Raw genomic sequence first — 3,764 nt, 5'->3', positions numbered from 1 at the left:
CTTGTTGTCTGCGCACGTTAATCCTTCTACACACATAAGAGGCACCGGTTCCTTGCATGCGTGAAAACTAACTCGGCTGTTATGACGCTGTGATGGACCATATTGGAGCAAAGTCTCATGCAGGTGGAATCGACTGCGATCGGCGTAAAAGGTTGCCGTCCCCACTCGCGAGAGACGGCGTAGTCGAGCCAACGAGTGTTAAATCTGGTCGCGTCAAGCCAAAAGCTGGTTCGAGACTTCATTTGGGTCCGCGCGGTGAGCTGCGTGACCTTCCGAGAGGATGGTCCACTTGAAACGCTTCAAAATGGGGCAAAAAGGACACTGAGCGCGTCTTTTCCCATATTCTCACACCACCGCTCGTATCTTGTTCGTAACCTCGAAATCTCTTAATCACATTCAATATTAGTGTGAAAAACATTTTGGCCCACAAATCTTTGTCATGTAAAGCATCAAATGAAAAAAACGGAGTGTGCTCTTTAAGTAATTAATTTTTTATATATTTTTTTTCTTTCGTTTTGCAAAACCCGAGAATTTTCCAAAAGCACTGATAAATATTCATTGTGTTTTTTTCATGACAAAATATTGAAAAACAACAGAAAAAAAAGCCACTACGCAAATATGCGGGTGCTGAAGTTTTCATGTCCTCAATCATCACTGCATGGCAGAAATGCGCTTACGCTGGGTCCGATACTAACTGCAACATGAGTAGCCCTAATAATTGTGCTGTGGATTTGGAATGATGTGCAGGATAAAGGCGGTGTCTCGCTAATGTCAACATGTGGAGTGAGTTGATTTTTTTTCTTTTTCTTTTGTGAAAAATGAGTTTTTGCACTTGCAGGAATGTCGCTTTGCTGTTCAGTAGTTTTGTGCCATCCTTGAATTGTCATTTTTAGGCAAGAGAAACTTGGTGATTTTGTCCATTGCTTCTTTGTTGCTGGGTTAGGGTAGTGGAAATGAAAACGACGGATGAAGAGAATGTATTTTGCACGCATTTTGGCCATATTTCAAAGCGCATTTGTGTCATCTGGCTCGGGAAGCGTGCGGTCTTATTTGCGGCCCCCCCCTCACGCTGCCCATCCCTGACCTGAGTCATAATTACAATAAACATTTGTATGAAAAACACTCTGGCTAAGTCCGACGGCGAAACAAGTATTGCCGCAAGTACGCCTTCGTACGCGGAGGTGATCGTCAAGCAGGAACGCCCCGTTTTCTGACGCTTCGCAGGGGGTTTCTCAAGGCCTGGGGTCCAATGACAAGGCGTCAGTCAGCTACAAAAGTCGTTTCGCTTCGTGTCAGGCGTCACTTCAAGTTGCTGTTTCAATGTGTTCTGCTGTAAATCGGCATGCGCGGCGCACGGGTTAAGACCGGGCCCCGGCTCAAAGATCGCTGCTAAGATTTATTCTGTCTCCCCGATGCAATGTTTTTCCCATTTCCCCCCGCGGCGCGAAGCGCGCAGCTGCGGGCCGGCGTGGCCGCCCGGGCGCCGTGTGATCGTGTTTACGCGATAGCTTTGTGCCAAGGGCAGGGGTGGGGGTGTGCAGGGAGCAGGCGCGAGGAGGGAGGGAAGGAGGGGGCGGGCGGGCCCAGACTGAGCGGCGCCGCGGCACACCTGGGGAAGTTCAGGTTAAATAGCTCCACATTCCTCAACACACAGCTGATTGAAACATTAACAAACAGTAATCCGCGGGCCAGGCCGCAGATGGGCCGGGAAGAGAGCCAAGGCACAGACAGAGAGACAGAAACGGAGAAGGGAGAGAGGAAGAAGAGGGGGCCGGGAGGGGGGGGCCGTCTCGCTTTGGCACAGATTCCCACACTACTAGCTCGTGATTGAGATCTGCAATAACACGTCATATTTTTACAAGCGCACACACACGCCCCCCACATACACGATAGGAACATTCACCTTCTCGACTATTTCGAGACGATTCACGGCATTTCCTGTGCATTTGTATTGTAAACGAAAACGCTAACCCCAACGCTGCCTTTTCATGGCACTGTGACGCGCCTTTTGTAAGCAAATATCTCCCCCTAGCGCTCGTCTGCAGGCATTGCAGTCATAGTTGCGAAGAACCTCGTCCTGTCGACTGGGCTGCGTTACGGAGCAACATCGCCCCCCGTCTTGGCCAAAGTGAAAAATGAACGAAGGAATTATTCATTCATTTAGAGATAGTAAATTAACGATTAGAATTATGTAATGACATAAAACGTCGTTTAACTTTTAATATTCATATTTTATGTCAAATAAATACGTCAGGGAATGATTTCATGATCCTGGAATTGAAAACGGACAGATAAGGCAGTTGTTTATTTATTTAAAATTAATGCAACAAATATTCCAGTACTTCTCGGTCGGCCTGATTACAGAACGGAGCGGGCAGTAGATGGGCGAAAGTTTCACCACCAGCGTCTAATTGTTATGTATTTTTTATTTTTTGCTGTGGTTATTTCCTAACGCATTCTGAGCCAAGGCGCAACATTTACATTTTTTTAAAAAATCCCACAGCACACCACCAGACAGAACGTTTCAAAATGGAGATACTGCACTGGATGAACGTCATTTGACTCAAACCGTACTCGGTGTGAAATCTGAGCCTGTTTAGGTGTACAGTACTGTCCTGTAAGGCTGATTCGCAAAACTTGAAGGAAGCCACGATTTGCATTCCGTCGTCTCAGTGGCAAGAGGCACATGTTAACGTTACCTTCTGCCATCTACTGGAAGAGCATTGAACTGCTCTACCTTCACTCTACGTCAGGGGTCCCCAACCTTTTTTGCCCCACGGACCGGTTTACGTCAGACAATATTTTCACGGATCGGCATTTAAGGTGTGGCGGATAAATACTACAAAGTAATATGCTAAGAGCTGCATGAACGCTGGGGGGTTTTCGAGACAAACACAAGGAGCGTCCAATTTGGCCGCAACACTCTGATCGCTACGGTCTTAATGCCTTCAAAATACGATACAACACAAATTCAAAGTGCATGAAAATCTCAACTCACCACAATGCTGAATCAGTGCGAGCTCCGAGCTTGATTTTCTGCAAGCGGGCGGTCCCATCTCGGGGTAATAGGAGACAATGACACCTGAAGTGTGTGCTTCATGTCGATTGTTTTAGTCGCCGTCGCTGCACAAAACCCCCGCCTCAACACAGGTAGCATGTCGGAAATGGCAACAGTGCTTTTGTGGCGATCTCAGAGTGTTCAGCCATAACTTGAATCCAGAACACCGGCAGAGTTGTTGTCTCGAACGTACTTTTGAGGCCGCCGTCATTTGCGATCTCCGGCGGTTTATTTTACTCATTTAGCAAGCTCTGGTGTTTTTAGCGTAATCAGTCACGTGACGGAGAAGCGTGGTTTGACGTGTGTCAAGTGACACAGCCGGATGTAACGGAGAATCCGGTTAATTTTTCAAAATAAAATATCTTTCGTATTCCAAAATAAATACGACGGAATTAATGTAAATTCTTATTGTGCGGCCCGGTATCAAATGCCCCGAGGACCGGTACCGGTCCGCGGCCCGGCGGTTGGGGACCCCTGTTCTACGTCACCGGCATCCAGCGATCAACGACGACGTCGGATCATCTCCCGCGGAACACACACGTATGGTACTTGTTATTCAGGCGAACGTTGCATCTGTCCATTTTTCTAACCGCTTGTCCTTTATCTGCGTTTCCAACCCTGAACTTCTTGCCTGTGAGGCAGATGCGCCTGCCACCGGTTCACCGTGATGTGAACCGAAGGTTATTCTACAATAAATGGACAGGTA

This window comes from Hippocampus guttulatus, chromosome 8 (genome assembly GCF_054856545.1).
Source record: "Hippocampus guttulatus isolate MCC_2025c chromosome 8, RoL_Hgut_1.0, whole genome shotgun sequence".
NCBI lineage: Eukaryota > Metazoa > Chordata > Actinopteri > Syngnathiformes > Syngnathidae > Hippocampus > Hippocampus guttulatus.
The sequence above is the reverse complement of the archived record's forward strand: the minus strand, read 5'-3'. Positions refer to the sequence as shown.